This window comes from Schistocerca americana, chromosome 5, assembly GCF_021461395.2.
Source record: "Schistocerca americana isolate TAMUIC-IGC-003095 chromosome 5, iqSchAmer2.1, whole genome shotgun sequence".
Classification (NCBI taxonomy): Eukaryota; Metazoa; Arthropoda; class Insecta; order Orthoptera; family Acrididae; genus Schistocerca; species Schistocerca americana.
Window position 1 is genome coordinate 106,105,939 of NC_060123.1, and position 19,907 is coordinate 106,125,845.

Sequence of the window (19,907 nt, forward strand, 5' to 3'; positions counted from 1 at the left end):
TTCAATCTGTATATTCAGCGAGCAGTAACGGAAACAAAAGAAAAATTCGGAGTAGGTATTAAAATCCATGGAGAAGAAATAAAAACGTTGAGGTTCGCCGATGACATTGTAATTCTGCCAGAGACAGCAACGGACTTGGAAGAGCAGTTGAACAGAATGGACAGTGTCTTGAAAGGAGGATATCAGATGAACATCAACAAAAGCAAAATGGAATGTAGTCGAATTAAGTCGAATGATGCTGAGGGAATTAGATTAGGAAAGTAGTAGAGGAGTTTTGCTATTTGGGGAGCAAAATAATTGATGATGGTCGAAGTAGAGACGATATAAAATGTAGACTGGCAATTGCAAGGAAAGCGTTTCTGAAGAAGGGAAATTTGTTAACATCGAGTATAGATTTAAGTGTCAGGAAGTCGTTTCTGAAAGTATTTGTATGGAGTGTTGACATGTATGGAAGTGAAACATTGACAAGAAATAGTTTGGACAGGAAGAGAATAGAAGCTTTCGAAATATGGTGCTACATTCTGAAGATTAGATGGGTAGATCACATATCTAATGAGGAGGTATTGAATAGAATTGGGGAGAAGAGGAGTTTGTGGCACAACTTGACGAGAAGAAGGGACCGGTTGGTAGGACATGTTCTGAGGCATCAAGGGATCACAAATTTAGCATTGGAGGGCAGCGTGGAGGGTAAAAATCGTAGAGGGAGACCAAGAGATGAATACACTAAGCGGATTCAGAAGGATGTATGTTGCAGTAGGTACTGGGAGATGAAGAAACTTGCACAGGATAAGGTAGCATGGAGAGCTGCATCAAACCAGTCTCAGGACTGAAAACCACAACAACAACAACAACAACATAGCAGTCCCACTAAAATGCATAAGGATATCAAGTTAACTCAGTCACTTCTACCAGTTCTACTACTCGTTGGTATATTACTATAATATCCCCAAGCAGTCACCTTGAACTAAGATGACTACATAATACAACCATCCTCATCAACTAACGCACAGTGTTCGACGTCTGCCCAAACTTACCAAGCTTACCGACAGAGATCACACTGACAAAAGATCATGAGATCCCTCTGCTTGCTTAGTCCCAAGTTTATTAAGATGAGCAATCACTCAACCGTAGATAGCTCTTTTCCATGGGTCACCTTATCGTAACAAAACCTTTACTCTAATGTGTACACACCACACCCATTTAATAAACATTTTCACATATCTGTGTGTGTATACATTTTGAGCCATTTCTAAATATCGATGTGTTATTGTTTTAATTCTTTTCTTAATTTTTCCAGTAGTTCTGAAACAAAGACACAGAAATTAGTCAATGATGTTTGTATTCAACCTCCTGCTGCGGCACTACATGACACGCAGCACATTTCTTAAGGCATAGAAAGGTAACAAATTCTGTTTACATCAACTATTACATCGTAGTTCCTATTACAATGGCAACTTGCTGAAGCTCAAAGTTAGTACACATGTGTGGAACTCTTTTTTTAATCACCAATAAATTAAACACTGTACATAGCTTTTTCATACATATCGCAAGCTTGCTCATAGTGTAATTGGAGCCATGTCCCATTACTTGGTGTGTTATACGTATTAATAACGTGTCTGTACGTTGTTACTACATTGTTATAAATAAAATGAGACTCAAATAACTTGCACACAATACGTTGTACAAATATAGTGACAATTTTATTTTCTACGGCTTCCGCCGATTTCAAAGTTACCGTAAAATTCTCTGTAAACCAACTTCGAACACTTTTTACTTTTTTAGTGTACATAGAGTGCTTTCAATGTAACATTTTCAGTCGCCCAGCCATCATGACATTTACTCCCTTTATGTTGGTGTGCTATCCTTGACTTTTCACATGGCTAAGGTCTGTGTGATGCTTTCAGTCTCTCAGCTGACTCACTGATACTGCATAGCCATCTAAATTTCCTGACTCACCCTGATCAGCCATACACAGAAAAATACTCTTTCCACTTCTCATCTCTACACAGCACTAAACTAACCTGCCACGCTGTTTGCTCCTCACATTCCCTCACTTCTTGCTATATTAGCTACATTTATTTCACATTTCATACACTTGCAGTAAAAGTGTAAGTTACTTTTGATGACTGCACACTGCTTGACTTTTAGTGGTTGTAGTTCCTTGGTTTCTCTCCTCTGTGCGACGTTATCTGTCAACCAGCCCCTTCAGTGCACAAGTATTCATGTGGACTGTTGCAAACCCAACCATCTGTAAAAGGAAACACAATGCATCTCCATGAGGAAGTACCCTAAGAAGGTAGAGCCATGATTACCATTGTTGTGGTTATCATAACTATCGCTCGTATATCATGTGTTCACAGTGATCAGATGTCAAATGGGGCCCATTGAAGCAGCAGCAAATGCACATATGAAATTATACACATTTGCATAGTCTGAAATATATGATCAAAATTGTGTTTTAAAACAGTAATATCCTTTTAAATCCTTCTGCATGAACATAACACACAGTATCTCCGTACATATATTAATCAATTCCTTTGCAAGCATCACATATATTCAACTTTCATATACTTTGAACCTCCTTCATCAAGAACTAATTCCTCAGTCATCACTCAGATATAACGCTCACATTGATATAGTCTGCAAAACGCAAATAAACCCCAACATTCTGACTACTGTGTACATTATTATATGTACATTACATGGCAATTTTCTTTCAATACTTACTTTCACTCTTTCTCAACAAATCCAGAGAAACTTGAACATAAATACAATATAACTGTATTGTAAATTGGTCCCAGAGCGATATTAGAAGTATATTGAACGCTCTGTTATATCAACGGTGCGCACATTTGTCTCCCCCACTAAATCATTTTATATTTTCTTCTCCTCTCCTCTTGCATCATAAATTTTCTCTTACCTTCATACCCATATTCCACGTCAGTATTCCTTTAAAAATCGTTAAATTCATCCTTAGTACCTCCATTTTCACATAGTTCTCCGAATTTTCTGGTAACTCTCTGTTTTAATTGAACCCCTTCCCTTAAGATATGCAACTCCTCTGATGTGTCGTCCGAACAAGACACAGCCAGGGCAAAAGCACCACAAGGGCAAAGATGCGAACTGGCGCCAGTGCCATGGCGCCACGGGCTGTGCTGGGGAGGAAGCTATCGACTTGGTCAATTGCTGGCTGAGTACAATCCACTATTGACCGAACGACAACAGACATAAGCTTACTCGGAATACAGAAGAGCAGCTCTCGCCCACTTGGTTATAGATCATCGTTCAGGGCTTACTTAGACCAGGAGGTCATTTAGTGAACTCTTCGAAGTGAAGAGACAGTTGTTGTAAACAGTATTTACTAGGTACTGTGAAGTGTACCTACGATTATTTGCACTTAGCTATTGAAGGCCTTTTTTGTGTTATATTATATACAATGTTGCAGTCTTCATCAACAGGTCACTGGGATAAATAAACGTTTGTCACTCATTTGTGTGACTTTGTTACTAATTTGTTGGAGTGGTGTAGAATCTTCGTTCTTCTATCCCATTACCTCACCCAGCGTATGACTGTGTAATAATGGCAGGGAAAAATTGTTTAAGTGGTGTACTGCAACAGAAGCTGTTTCAAGAAGTCCCAATCTCAGCCTACAGTTTCAGCAGCAGTGGCAACGCCTTTACAAAACTGGCGACGAGGCCTTTACAAAACTGGCGAAAGTGGTTTACAAAACTCTCTGTTCCTAACCGACCACCGCTATCATTATCACCCAGAATAACATCTTCATCAACGAAGAATATATGTTCCTATATCAGCCTCATAGCAATCTTCACTAACAACATTCTCCTCATTGTCATACTACTCCACTCTAGCACTCATCTCATCACCATTGCAATAATAATTACTATCTACAGTTGTAGGTATCAATAAACAATTTACTCTACCTTATTACAGCAGTCATCATTTACATGACCTACTATTCTACACTGAACAACCATACCCACACCTCGTGCACAGGTCTCCACGCTGTTTAGTGAAGCCATTGTGCCTTATCCTCTCTCCTCACTACATTAATTAACATTGTCATCACTGCCCTTTGTTTCCATATCTACTTCTGGTCTACTCTCTGGTGTAACTACAACATCTGTATCAAAAAACTCAAAAAGTGTAGTTGAATCTAGACCCACACCATGTGAATCATCTTCTCATTTATATTCCGCCTTTCTGCTACACATCTCTTCAACCTGAATACTACACAGTTCATCGTTAAAATTAGCTTTGTTCCATTTACCCCTACAATTTCTTTTATTTCCAATATTCATGAATAATATCTTACCAAAAATCTTTTATTGCCTGAGACAGGATCCATAAGACATATTCCCATCTAGTGTTTCTCCCAGATCAGTTATGTCTCATCCCATCACGCCCTTGACTGGCGCTGCTCATATAATTAATAGCTCCCCTGCAGATTACACACTCTTCAGTTCGCCCCCCCCCCCCCCTGCCCTCTATGTCTTCTGGCATGTGGAAATTCTTCAGTCCTTACCCCATGCCCATCATTACTTCCCTGTTCAGAGTTATCCCTTCTCCCTACAAACTTCCTGCAATTCAAGTGTGACCAGGCCTCTTTATCCCTATCCTTACTGGTATACCCATTTCTTTCCTCTCTCCAGCTGTGTTTATTAATGCCTTCTATACTTACTCTGTGGAGCAGAAATGTGAACAGTTGATGGCATGGACCCTAGGTAGTATAAGAACATAGTGCAAATGACTGTGATTTTACATATGACTGCCTGTAGACAACGTACAGAAGTCAGTGTTGTTGAGGTGCAGTATGAGCACCTAAGTGTGGCTGGGCCATGTGAACTCTCATGAGTTGCTGGTGACAAGGCGGGGGCGTGGACCAGCGATATCTGGTCACGATTGATGGAGATGTCCCACCATCAGGATGTTTGGCAGAGGGGTTTTGGGCGTATTTTTATGTTCAAATTACAGGACGAGAAAGCGCAGTGGGCAGTTGGACAATAGGGCAGTTCTGGAGTTCAAGGCAGCAGAATTTGGGCGACTTGTGCGATCTACCACTGAGAGGGTGGATACCGGACGTCGATATTTCTTCCACAGGGACGGAGGCTGACTGTACAATTACTACTGCTGGCGGACGTAATGGCTCCATGAATTAAGTGCACCTTGGTTAAAAAAACTGAAAATGTGACTCTTGGTACTGTGACCTACTCACCTGAAGATTAAACAGTGTAAGGAGCCAGGTGGCTTGTGTTTATCGAAAGTTAGTCTGATGTTACGTTACTGGAAGTAAATTGAATTTTTCTATTATAAACTGTCGCCTCGTTCAAATCAGTCTTGTGATTCTATTTGGAGAATCGCGATGGTTTAAACAGTGATTTATGCCAGCGGTCTGTGAATGGACCAATGCTAGGTAGGAGTCTGAGGCCTAATGGATTATGATGATACTCGAGGAATAATGAAGTTGTTATACGTAATTCATTGAAACTAGCGCAAATTGTTGTATTACTGTGTGTGCGTATTTCTTCCCTAATGGATTTTAGCCGGTGTCTTGTTAAGCTATAATTGTGTAATAGTTGTATTAACAAAATTTTTTAGGAAGCTTCAATTAATTACTTGATCGTCTGAGAGTACATTTCTCTGTGGTATCTCCTTTCATTTAGCATATTTAGGTTAGGAGAATGATCTGAGCCATTGAGCTGATGTGATTTCTTGTTGTGCTGGATTTCTTATTAATTAAATACTGAGTAGCTAATAAGGGCCTACAAGCCCACCCTGGTTGATTTCAATTACTACAGTACGCCTTGTATAGCTGTCTGGGACATTAGGTAAGATTTGATTGACTATGTGATTTACTAATTTCAATTTTTTTTTTATCTGGGCTAGATTTTGCCTTACATGGAGACAAAGAACTCAGTATAGCTGCCAGAGTGGTAGCTTTCCTTTATCTGAGTAAACGATCTACTTGAAATTTTCCTTCATTAGCTTTCATTACTGCCTTCATATATTTTTTAATTAACTTCTGAGAAAAAAACTCACTTATTGTACGTTAATGAATACCCTTTTATGGTACCGTCACCGGCTTGTACAACTGTTGCATTTAACCATTCATAGTTTATCATTTACTGGTGTTATAATAAAGTACTGTGAACGGAGTCATCTTTACATCTTGCGATCCAGTCCTCCCACTCAGCAGCCGATTGTGCTGGCGCCAAGGCGGTGCAGGGTTTCAGTGGTAGCTCCAGAGCGTGGCTGTTCTCTGGCGGAGTCCTAGGTTCACCTTATTTCAGTATTTTAGAAAATAATATTTTCTATTGCATTTTGTAGAGAGCCTACCGTTTCCCCAACCCAATATGGAAGGGAGAGGCTGCCTGGGCATCTAGTGTATGGAATCTGAGCAGCTCACTTACACGTAGATCAGTGGGCAGTCCGGAAAAGAATGCGTAGCTGAAATCATTGGACGCCTGTGGAACGCATTGCACACCCCGTTTCCAGCACGCAAGCCATGGATGGTGCGAAGATGTGAGCTGATGCTCTGTCTCGTGTGTACGAGAATGGGTTCCTGCTCGAATCTAGTAATTCCCCTAAGCAAATTTACAGAGTGCAATCGCAAATTAGTCACTGGGTGAACTGAATCCGGCATTTTATACAGTTTAAGACTTAGAAAAGACAGGGTTCTAAGGTTGAGCAACTGATCAGCCGTGTCGTGGTGTGACAGTGACGACTTAGCAGCGAAGGGTGATCCGACGTTGATGTCGGGCGTCAGGAGAAGGCTGAATTAATTCTGGATAGCAAGCAAGTTGGGGATAGTGATGAAGCAGTCGGCAGACAAGTAATGTCAGAATCGTTCGCTAGGTTCACTAGTTCGATCATGCATCTGTTTGAGGGAGATAATAAACTAGGGGTGTCCGAACTCGAACAGAGCGTGTCGCGTGCAGTGAAATTTAAAGCCCAGGCTGATGCTCTTGGAATGGTGTACAAAGTCATTCTTCAGTTGCTGTTTCCCTTACCCCAGTGTACGTTAAGACAGAGCAGTGCTGACGTGTTGCCCAGACAAAAGACCTTGGGTGATTTGCACAGAAGGGTTATTCGAGGTAGGATACAACAAAGGGTTAAGCAGCAGCTGATTGAGAAATACTTTTTACAGGTTGAGTCCCATGACGAAAGGCTGGGGCAATGCATTAAAGTAGTGCGTTCTGCCATGTTACCTTAGACATAACCGAACGGTATGTAACGGATTTTACGGTGAAAGGGATTAAGCCTGACTATCGGTCTACACTTTTTTCTCGTCACGGACAACCACATTTTATGAAACGGAGGGACTAATCTCATGGATTGAAGGAATTCCTTTCGCTGATCAGAAATGGGATTCGTCAGAAATGTCTCCGCGTGGAGTGAGTAGTCACTGGATAGATAATGGGCCAAGGTAGGACCGGCACTCCTTCGCACAGGTCCGTCTTCACTTCATTTTGTAAGAAAATGTCCGTTTAGTAAACGTTCAAGGAACCAGGGCCCCGAGAGTGGGGTTTCACGCCTCCCACAGATGTGCAACTGCTTCCCAGCAGTCGGCGGACTGGGGGTTCTCTTCACGTGTGAACAATTCAACCAGGAATCAGTTAGTTGTTTGCTGGACTCTGGGAGCAGTTAATCCTTCTGGGTTATGACAGGTATTTAAAGTGCTGCAGATACACTCCTGGAAATGGAAAAAAGAACACATTGACACCGGTGTGTCAGACCCACCATACTTGCTCCGGACACTGCGAGAGGGCTGTACAAGCAATGATCACACGCACGGCACAGCGGACACACCAGGAACCGCGGTGTTGGCCGTCGAATGGCGCTAGCTGCGCAGCATTTGTGCACCGCCGCCGTCAGTGTCAGCCAGTTTGCCGTGGCATACGGAGCTCCATCGCAGTCTTTAACACTGGTAGCATGCCGCGACAGCGTGGACGTGAACCGTATGTGCAGTTGACGGACTTTGAGCGAGGGCGTATAGTGGGCATGCGGGAGGCCGGGTGGACGTACCGCCGAATTGCTCAACACGTGGGGCGTGAGGTCTCCACAGTACATCGATGTTGTCGCCAGTGGTCGGCGGAAGGTGCACGTGCCCGTCGACCTGGGACCGGACTGCAGCGACGCACGGATGCACGCCAAGACCGTAGGATCCTACGCAGTGCCGTAGGGGACCGCACCGCCACTTCCCAGCAAATTAGGGACACTGTTGCTCCTGGGGTATCGGCGAGGACCATTCGCAACCATCTCCATGAAGCTGGGCTACGGTCCCGCACACCGTTAGGCCGTCTTCCGCTCACGCCCCAACATCGTGCAGCCCGCCTCCAGTGGTGTCGCGACAGGCGTGAATGGAGGGACGAATGGAGACGTGTCGTCTTCAGCGATGAGAGTCGCTTCTGCCTTGGTGGCAATGATGGTCGTATGCGTGTTTGGCGCCGTGCAGGTGAGCGCCACAATCAGGACTGCATACGACCGAGGCACACAGGGCCAACACCCGGCATCATGGTGTGGGGAGCGATCTCCTACACTGGCCGTACACCACTGGTGATCGTCGAGGGGACACTGAATAGTGCACGGTACATCCAAACCGTCATCGAACCCATCGTTCTACCATTCCTAGACCGGCAAGGGAACCTGCTGTTCCAAGAGGACAATGAACGTCCGCATGTATCCCGTGCGACCCAACGTGCTCTAGAAGGTGTACATCAACTACCCTGGCCAGCAAGATCTCCGGATCTGTCCCCCATTGAGCATGTTTGGGACTGGATGAAGCGTCGTCTCACGCGGTCTGCACGTCCAGCACGAACGCTGGTCCAACTGAGGCGCCAGGTGGAAATGGCATAGCAAGCCGTTCCACAGGACTACATCCAGCATCTCTACGATCGTCTCCATGGGAGAATAGCAGCCTGCATTGCTGCGAAAGGTGGATATACACTGTACTAGTGCCGACATTGTGCATGCTCTGTTGCCTGTGTCTATGTGCCTGTGGTTCTGTCAGTGTGATCATGTGATGTATCTGACCCCAGGAATGTGTCAATAAAGTTTCCCCTTCCTGGGACAATGAATTCACGGTGTTCTTATTTCAATTTCCAGGAGTGTATATAAGCTTACTCCCTTAAAGTACAGTCTTACTCAAAAGTAATCGAAAGACCTGAATTGCATTTCGATTGATTCGCATGCAACCCACATTACGCAGCTGTCTAGCAGGTCCTCCAATCGATCCTTGGTACAGTCGTTTGACTATTGAAAATGGCTCCAACAAGTCACCACTAGAAAACTCGGCTCTATATCGCAATAACTCAAGGTGTAAAGTAATATCACGACACTACAAATATCAGGGACACCTTATCACAGATAAGACTGTCCTTAAGGATTGTAAGCCCACATTTATTGCAATAACTGACATACCTGAAATGTTACCATTCTCATTATTACGTCAGATAGGTAATGCACCTAGTACGCTGGTCGTATTCACGACTTCCTCTTCAAAGTAACATACTGTACTTGTTATTTAACACAAAATGACATTAAAGATTTAAATTATTCACCAGCACCTAGTTGAGAACATGCATTAACTTCAAATGACACAACTAACTGTCTCGTGCTGCATATGGATTCAAACCTAGGTCATGCAGACTAAGATTTCGTGACTGATGGAAACTAACTGTCATTCCTGACTAGGCATACAGAGAGTGATACACCTCGATTTCAGACAGTATCAGTTAGCAAATATGAACTATAAGTTACATAACGTAAACATTTTTAGCGGACGCGAATTCCTACCGGTCATCTATTGTCCCCGTTAACGAACTACGAGAGATGTTAAATATTGCATCTTCACAGGTAACTTACCTGAAATGCCGTGAGGTACAGCTTTGTGTTGGACAGGGATTCGAACCCAGAGCCTAATACGATTGTTATCGAAGCACAATCAATTGTGAAATATCGGATTTTCTCGGCAGTAGCTAGATGTTTTAACTGAAATGACGAGACGAAAAATTAATTTTTTGCTTCCCAGGACTCCAACCCGGAACCTATCGCTGTTATGTTCTAGAGAAAACGAACGTTAAATATGGACATGTGACATGTGAGCATGTTTGAACTAGAAATAATATGACGAAGAGTTCAGTGCTGACTGGGAATCGAACCCCACATATACCGTTGTTGACTACACACAAAGAGACGATAGCTACCGAATTTTTCTCTACCAGCAGCTCGGAATAACATCCTTGAACTTACAGTGATCTCCCAAATAGTCCTGCGTCTCACTGGGAGTCAAACCTGTCAGATATCGTTAGCGTTAACAACGAATGAAAATTCATTAAAAATTAAAATTATTATCCACCAGCAGACAGGTAATCGCATGCTAGAGCCGGATAATACATAATGAAAACTTTAGTGCCGGGACAGCATTCGAACCCATTCACGCGCAATATGTGGAGATATTGAGGAATCTGCAGTTTTGACAAACAACAAATTGTAGTCGAGCTGTGTTGTCACGAAGGGGTCAAATTCCGCGTCAAGGGCGGTCTGAGTTGCATTCCAAATTCAAAACCAATTTTCAAAAAATGGTTCAAATGGCTGTGAGCACTATGGGACTAAACATCTGTCGTTGTCAGTCCCCTAGAGCTACTTAAACCTAACTAACATAAGGATATCACACAACCCTTGACCGAGGCAGGATTCGAACCTGAGACCGCAGTGGTTACGCGGTTCCACACTGAAGTGCCTAGAAAAAGATGGAATCGAACCCAGATCATCATCATCATAGGAACCTATAACACATTAACAGACCACCAACGCATCTTCTGTATGACACATTTTCTATCATAACACCCTTGCGGCACACTCGATAAGAATTCTGCCACACAGGCTCCCTGCAGTGGTTTGCAGCACGTTCAATACATTCATTTACTTGGTTGACCGAATCGCCATGAACTAGCTGCCACGGCTACCCAGTGCATACATTCGACTCTTTTTTGTAATCACCAAAATAAAATCTCGTAACTGCCACCTACGCAGAATTTCCAACAGAGTAGGATGCAGAAATTTAAATAGGAAGTGTTCCTTTCCAGTTGAGCTACTCTACTGCGCTACCTGTTTGTTGAAAACGTCCTGCAGTGCTAAGGAAAAGCTCTAACTGTCTGTCTCTCAGGAGTCTAGATCCGGCCATATGGATTATCTCACAGCACTGTGGAATGCGGAAGTTCTGGAGTAACTCTTATTGATTTCTTCAGGCGCTCTAGCTAGATGGCAGCTAGTAGCGTCACAGTAAGTGTTGTGCACCGTAGATAAGACATCGCGAGTTCTATTGCATTCGCTGCTACATTTTTTACAAAGCAATTCTGCTGTCTGACGAAGTTACCAATTTAATGGAACTTTGAACAAAATTCCCTTCACTTCCCAACCCAAAATAGCCGCATGTGAAAAAAGGGCTAATTTCTGCGACATTTTGTTCAATTTAGGTTTAATAGACGGCCAGGCAGCAGATGCATTTCGAAGCTTTTGTATTATGTGTGGGGAATGCGCATCGTGCCAAAATAGCCAGAAAAGTATTTTCTACATTAGCTGTCATCTGGAAATGGCATTTTATTCTTCTTCACACCTTGTTTGACAACTTTAACTCAGAACAAGTTTTCTACATGCATTTAATCAATAAACTGCATATGCACTGAAACTTCCTGGCAGATTAAAACTGTGTGCCCGACCGAGACACGAAATCGGGACCTTTGCCTATCGCGGGCAAGTGCTCTACCAACTGAACTACCGAAGCACGACTCACGGCCGGTACTCACAGCTTTACTTCTGCCAGTACCTCGTCTCCTACCTTCCAAACTTTACAGAAGCTCTCCTGCGAACCTTGCAGAACTAGCACTCCTGAAAGAAAGGATATTGCGGAGACATGGCTTAGTCACAGCCTGGGGGATATTTCCAGAATGAGATTTTCACTCTGCAGCGGAGTGTGCGCTGATATGAAACTTCCTGGCAGATTAAAACTGTGTGGTACTGGTAGAAGTAAAGCTGTGAGTAGCGGGCGTGAGTTGCGCTTCGGTAGCTCAGTTGGTAGAGCACTTGCCCTCTAAAGGCAAAGGTCCCGACTTCGAGTCTCGGTCGGGCACACAGTTTTAATCTGCCAGGAAGTTTCATATCAGCGCACACTCCGCTGCAGAGTGAAAATCTCATTCTGCATATGCATTGTCAGACTGTCATAGATAACATCAGGGAATTCGCATATATCAGTGATGATTAATTTTTCTCTCTTAATTTTAGTATTGTTTTGACAACACTAAAAGAAACCTTACGAAACTGCAGATATGGCATTTTATAAATAAAGTTACATATTCCTAGAGACCTAAAATTTGCTTGTCAGTAGCGGAACGAGGCGTTAACTGTTGTGCAGCGTTGTAAGTTTTTCACCATTGCACTATGAGCTGAAAGTATTTTCTTGCGATTTACTTATGGATGTTTGATCTGACAGCTTGTAGCTCTTTCACAAAAGGAATGAAAACGTTACTTTCAGCGAGAATGGATGCACGAACCATAAGAGACGCTTTATCAGAGGTCAGAACGTCACCACAGAGCTAGCGAAGAGGTATGCATTTTGCAGTCCTCTTACAAGGCCAATAGTGACTAGAAGTCGTAAACAGCTATTTAATGGACGAGTTTAGTTGCCATTTCCACATGCAACGACTTTCCTTGGCTGAAGAGAGAGAGAGAGAGAGAGAGAGAGAGAGAGAGAGAGAGAGAGAGAGAGAGAGATAGACAGAAATAAAAATAAAAAAGAATGAGATAGAAAATTTTTGTAAAGAAATCTTTCATTCAAATAACACATTCCACATCATTACGAAATGTCGTATTCATGATCCATGGGAAAAGTATGAATCTCATGTAACGTAATCATATCATATTGCTGACTAGCCCTGAAGAGTCATGAATTACCGAAATTTACTTACCGCTGGTACGAACCCAGCACGTAATCGGATTGTTAACTAAGAAACTCAAATGTTAAGCATCGGTTTTTGTTGTCAGCTTCTAGGCGTTTGAATCTAAAATGAGGATACAAATTTTTGTGCCTGAGCGATAATCGAACCGCACTCCTATCGTTCTTCATTATCGTCGATGAATATAGCTTCAGTATCAATTGCTTTCTCATCCACAGTAAGACGTGTGCGTGTTTGACCAGAAATTGTTGGTAACACATGAACAGACGTTAAAAATACACGTTAATTTTTACTAGTAGGCCGGTGTGCACGTGATAGGGCTTGAAATGATATTATGAATATTTTTGTACTGGATAGGGAATTGTACCCACATACTCACCTTTGGAGGAGACCTAGAGAATATTGCAGTCTTGGAAAATGGAACGAAATGATTCAACTATACTGTTCCAAGAGATTCAGTTCCTCGAAAGAGGAGATACGAATTCGAATCACAGTCCAGAACCAAATTTTTCAACGTCTCTAGTTCAATCAAGTACAAGTAAAATAGGAGCCCCGTTTATTTAAATGGCTATCGGTTCATCAAATTGAATAAAATTTAGTAATGTAAGTAAGTTTACTGGCGACAGTATTTCTGTTTATAATGACCTCCACCTACGTCATTTCTCAAAGCAAACTGGCTCTGTCCAGTTGGGAATGAAGGAACGTGATGTTTAATGCGGATTCTGGATTATAACGTCTTTGTCACGTGGTTACCAGAGGTAAAGTAAATCTGTTTGTGCCTCTTAAAAGTAATTGCCTGAACCCACGCATTGAACTTGTGATAGTTCGTTCCACCAGACCATTGTGGCCACATTTCCCAGACCCAGGAGTGTGCTGCAACGGATTATTTTCATAGCTTACAAAATTAGTCACGGCGGGAAAGAAAGGGGGCCTATTAAATGGTTAAGTATAAGCAAGCTTCTGACGCGGAGATTATGCTATTCACACGTCAGCAGGATGTAAAGACTCTTCTAGGCATCATAGCCTCGATGTGAAGCCATTTTGAATATTTAACTAATTCAGGAAATTTCTTAGTTCGAGAAAATCCACTGTGAAGAGCAAAGTTACCGGATAAATCGATTATTACCGTCATTATTATTATAATTTTCTTCATACCGCTGCTGGAGCACATGTGTTTGAACATCATTTAAAGCCTTTTGGTCATTATAGAGGTAGTTACCCAAGAACAGGTTCTTTCCCTGTCTACTGAAACCTTTTCATGTTAATATCAAACATGAGCAATTACTCGTAGATTACATTAAAACTAAGTAATTAATGAAGACGTTACTAGATAACAAAAACGCGCTGCCTTTCTCCATTTACTTGCGCCTAGAAATGGGTGTCGAATACTGACAAACCAAATGCCAAGGGATCTTACTGCCTTCCGATATACGTCGCTGTAAGTTCTTCCATATGATTTGGTCGACATGCCTGTTTCAAGTTGTTTACGACAGAGAATATTTTAGAAAATCAATTGTTTTCCTTTGCAGTAAACAGAAAGATTTTCATTCTAGGCTATCCACGTTCAAAGTTTTCGCAATATTAGTTCAAATTTAATATTCGCTTCTGTAATGTAGGAAAGTATTTCACAGCTGTAAAACCCGCATCCGACTCATTGTCATTACACTTAGTTCAAAATGGTTCAAATGGCTCCGAGCACTATGGGACTTAACTGCTGATGTCATCAGTCCCCTAGGACTTAGAACTACTTAAACCTGACTAATCTAAGGACATCACACACATCCATGCCCGAGACAGGATTCGAACCTGTGACCGTAGCGGTCACGCGGTTCCAGACTGTAGCGCCTAGAACCACTCGGCCACTCCGGCTGGCTTACACTTAGTCAATGACCATAAATTCTAGCTCAGAGTGACACCAGTTTAAGTAACCTAATGTAGCGAAGACAGTTTCCCAGTGCTCTTTCTTACCGGTAAATCTGCAATTCACTCTTTGGGCTCCATAAGTACACTGTAACAGTGATTTCTGTGTGTATGGAATTCATACGGATTGTAGAATTTAGTGGTGCTCTCTCTTCCACTTCTGTATACAATATGCCTGGCTTAAAGAGGCCCTTCATCTTTACAAGCCCTGGGCGTTGCAACATCATAATTACAACAGTAATTTGCTTATACTGACAACCTCACTGGTCGTTTTACCTGGTTTTGTAATCATTTAAATAAAACAACATGACCTTCCAGTGGGAGACATTTCGTCCCCCTTTTCCTCGTGTGAAATTTGTCAGTAAGCATTTTGCTTTCCAACCAGCCAACTGCGGCAGAGTAAGGCCAGTAAACGATTCATAAACCACGATTTAGTGCCGTTGAGACGATTTCTATAAACACTGGCGTAGCTGAAGAAATTTAGTTTCTTCTTAAATCGTCTTATGCAGCAACGTTCACAGATATCTCAAGTAGGAAAAGATCTTTATCCAGGTACGAAGGTTGTAAAACTAACTTCCCACAGTTTGTGTCAGGTTGATCTTTTCGTCTGATAGCACTGCGTAAGTATTTTGTCTATGAGGTACCACAAGTAGTGTTCCTGTAGCTATGGGAATCATTGGTTGAAAACGAGTTTAACGCCAGTGGGTACAGCACTGCTAAATGTTCAAAATGATTATCAACCTAAGTCTGAGTTCATCCACAAAGTGAGGCGTATTTATAATACTGAAGCTAGACTGTGTATCCTTGTCTTCATTGAGTGGGCATCGGAAGGCGTTTACAAACACTTATACGAGGATAATCCCAAAATTAAGGTCTCCTAAGGAACACGCATGGGCCAATGCAGGCACAAATGAGAGATCCTTAATTTTAACGCTAAGCAGATACCACAGTAGTAGCTGCATAGTTGCAAACTGATAAAGAGCAAGAGAACGAATACGAAGGTCTCAGGTTCAATCCCTCGTTAGGCCAGGATTTATGTGTGCCATTTTGCACTTATTTCCCGTCAGGCAGTGTTTGTTGATGTGAAAAATGTCGAGTTGCACTGTGGTCCGAAAGCCACGATAACTGTAGGTTCCCCTATAAACTGGCTAGATAAGTTAACTCAAAGGTCGGAGGAAAGCAACGGCATACCACCTCCAACAAGACCGTGCCTATTAAAGCACTGTGGTGTTCAAACCACTCTTCCGACTGATAACTGCTTTACTTCCTATGGGTTCCAAAGTTAATGATCTTCGAGTTATTAACATTTTTGTGCTTTCATGCTGTAGCTTTGATACCAGCAAACGTAAGTAACCGGCCGAGCACTGCCACCGTTCGAGTTGTCAAGGTGGTAGACGACGATGCTCTCGATCCCAGTTACAGTCTTTAAGTCTTTCAGTCGAATACCTGCATGTGACTTTCTGCATATTTCAAGATATACTTTTATACACTTGGTACGCATCCAAATTGATATCTGATATGTTTTCCGTGCAATATATCGGACAACACGTCAGTGCAGCGATATTTCGTTTGTGTGATGCGCATGGTGTAAGAAATATTTGTGTTTTACTTGCTTCTGTGATAGGTTTCACCCCACTGAATGCAAGCAAGCTCACGAGTAGACTGTCAATAACTGGAATAACGCAATAACACACTTAAAAGTTGTATTTTTGCATTATGTGTCCCAATGGAAATAACAGTAAACAGGTTATATGCCTACTTGCTTATTATTCGCGCTTCTCGATGCTTTCTTAAAAAAATAAAAATAAAAAGACAGAGACAGAGGGAGAAAACACAAATTTATTTCAAATATCAGCTCGGTGACGCCGTGTTCGTCCTATGTTGTAAAGCAAGGATAATTAATAGGTAATATCTCGTTGTACTAGCGATATGTATGGCTAAGGGGTTCTTTCTTTTCCCTCTGCAAACAACCAGAACAGAATTCAGTAACAAAGTGGTAGGAACACTTATGCAATGGGGCAATTAAACACTCAGCTTTACTTGGTTATTTTGTTAATCGTCTGTAATACAGTAACATCCTTGATTACTGATTAGTTATTAGTACCATTTTTATTGTTGTTGTCACCTCCAAACAGCTTCCCTATCACTCATTGCTGCTGATGCATGTAACGAATGGATCAGGATGAATGGAATATGGGATGTTTTGTCACGGAGATTATACACATTTTTCTCGGCGTCTTGTGTTCAGGGTAATATGAAAATCTCAATAAGAGAAGACGACAACGGGATGCCAGTGATGCAGGCAATAACACCCAACTATTTCTGTCGACTTAATACCATGACGACTGGACTGTGATTCGAATTCGTATTTCCTCCTTCAAGGATCTGAATCTGTCGGAACAGTATAGTTGAATCATTTCGTTCCTTTTCCCAAGACTGCAATCTTCTGTAGGTGTCCTCAAAAGGTAAGTATGTGGGTCGGATTCCTGATCCAGTGCAAAAATATCCATAATTTCATTTCAAGCCCTATCACTTGCACGCCGGCCTGCTAGTGAAAATTAACGTGTATTTTTAGTGTCTGTTCATGTGTTGCTAACAATTTCTGGTCAAACGCGCACACGTGTTACTGTGGGTGAGTAAGAAATTGATACTTAAGTTATATTCGTGGACGATAAAGAAGAACGATAGGAGTGCGCTTCGATTGTCGCTCAGGCACAAAAATTTGAATCCATATATTAGATTCGTACCTCCGTCACAGAACTTCACATCATGCACTTCATCTTTACAAGCATGCACACTTTGTTACTTCTGAATGGAGGTACATCCGACACCTTTCGTGGTTAGTTAACAGGGATGAAAGGGTCTTGATAGGAGTCCCGGTTTATTACAAAAGCTGTCGTCTTTTATTTTCAAGTTTAGATTTGGTTACTGATATTGGCGAAAATTTCTGTAATTCATGACTCTTCAGGGCTAGTCAGCAATACGATATGATTAGATTAGATGAGATTAATACTTGTTCCATGGATCATGAATACGGAATATCGTAGTATTTTATCTTTATTACGATCTGTCTGTCTCTCTCTCCCTGTCTCTCTCTCTCTCTCTCTCTCTCTCTCTCTCTCTCACACACACACACACACACACACACACACACACACACACACACAAATACTTTATTTTTAATTGTTTGGTGTGCTCGACTATCGGCGAGGCACGAAAACGTCCATGAATTAGTTTCGTAGTTTCGAGTACAGTTACAAAAGAAATATAAAAACAACTGTGAGAGTTACTGATTTATGATGCTTAGTTTGCAGTCAGTTATAAGTATTATTTGTAACTACCGTCCAGTCCCTAAACCTGGTTACAGAAATGCGAATCAGACGCATTACGTATTCCATGCCGTTGCAGCCGTGTCTTTCAAAGACCAGCTATGGTCACTTCCCAGCCGCTGTTGAGTCACATCGGTTCGTCTTCTTCCTGCTAGTTCCGTAACTGAGATTTGGCAACAACGAAAGGTATATTTGGCAACTCTGTGATCGATGAGTTACTTCCTGGTGTGCACGGAATTAAGCCTCAAAGTTCACTTGATTTTTCCTGTAATTTCCATAGAATAATCTGAGTTATTAGCGCTTGAGGTATAACCAAAGATTGTAAATTTACGCATTTCAGCCCAGGAAAATCGTTGCATGGGGAAATCGGAACTAAACTCGTCCATTAAGTAGCTTTTTACGACTTCTAGTCACTATTGGCCTTGTAAGAGAACTGCAAAATGCATACATCTTCGCTAGCTCTGTGGTGACGTTCTGACTTCTGATAAAGCGTCTCTTATGGTTCGTGGTTCCATTCTCGCTGAAAGTAACGTTTTTATTCCTTTTGTGAAAGAGCTACAAGCAGTCAGATCAAACACCTATAAGTAAATCTCAAGAAAACACTTTCCGCTCATAGTGCAATGGTGAAAAACTTACAATGCTGCACAACAGTTAATGCCTCGTTCCGCTGCTGACAAGCAAACTTTGGGTCTCTAGGAAGATGTAAGTTTATTTTGAAATGCCACATCTGCAGTTTCGTAAGGTTTCTTTTAGTGTTGTTAAAACAATACTAAACATGAGAGAGAAATTAATCATCAACGATATGTGCGAATTCCCTGATGTTATCTATGGCAGTCTGACAATGCATATGCAATTTACTGAATACATGCATGTAGAAAACTTGTTCTGAGTTAAAGTTGTCAAACAAGGTGTGAAGCAGAATAAAATGCCATTTCCAGACGACAGCTAATGTAAAAAATTCTTTTCTGGCTATTTTGGCACGATGCGCTCTCCCCATACATAATACAAAAGCTTCGAGATGCATCTGCTGCCTGGGCGTCTATTAAACCTAAAATGAACAAAATGTCGCAGAAATTAGCCCTTTTAACACATGCGGCTATTTTGGGTTGGGAAGTGAAGGGAATTTAGTTCATAGTTCCACTAAATTGGTAACTTCGTCAGACAGCAGAATTGCTTTGTAAAAAATGTAGCAGCGAGTGCAATAGAACTCGCGATGTCTCATCTACGGTGCACAACACTTACTGTGACGCTACTAGCTGCCATCTAGCTAGAGCGCCTGAAGAAATCAATAAGAGTTACTCCAGAACTTCCGCATTCCACAGTGCTGTGAGATAATCCATATGGCCGGATCTAGACTTCTGAGAGACAGACAGTTAGAGCTTTTCTTTTGCACTGCAGGACGTTTTCAACAAACAGATAGGGCAGTAGAGTAGCTCAACTGGATAGGAACACTTCCTATTTAAATTTCTGCATCCTACTGTGTAGGTGGCAGTTACGTGATTTTATTTTGGTGATTACAAAATAGAGTCGAATGTGTGCACTGGGTAGCCGTGGCAGCTAGTTCATGGCGATTCGGTCAACCAAGTAAATGAATGTACTGAACATGCTGCAAACCACTACAGGTAGCCTGTGTGTCAGAATTCTTATCGAGTGTGCCGCAAGGGTGTTATGATAGAAAATGAGTCAT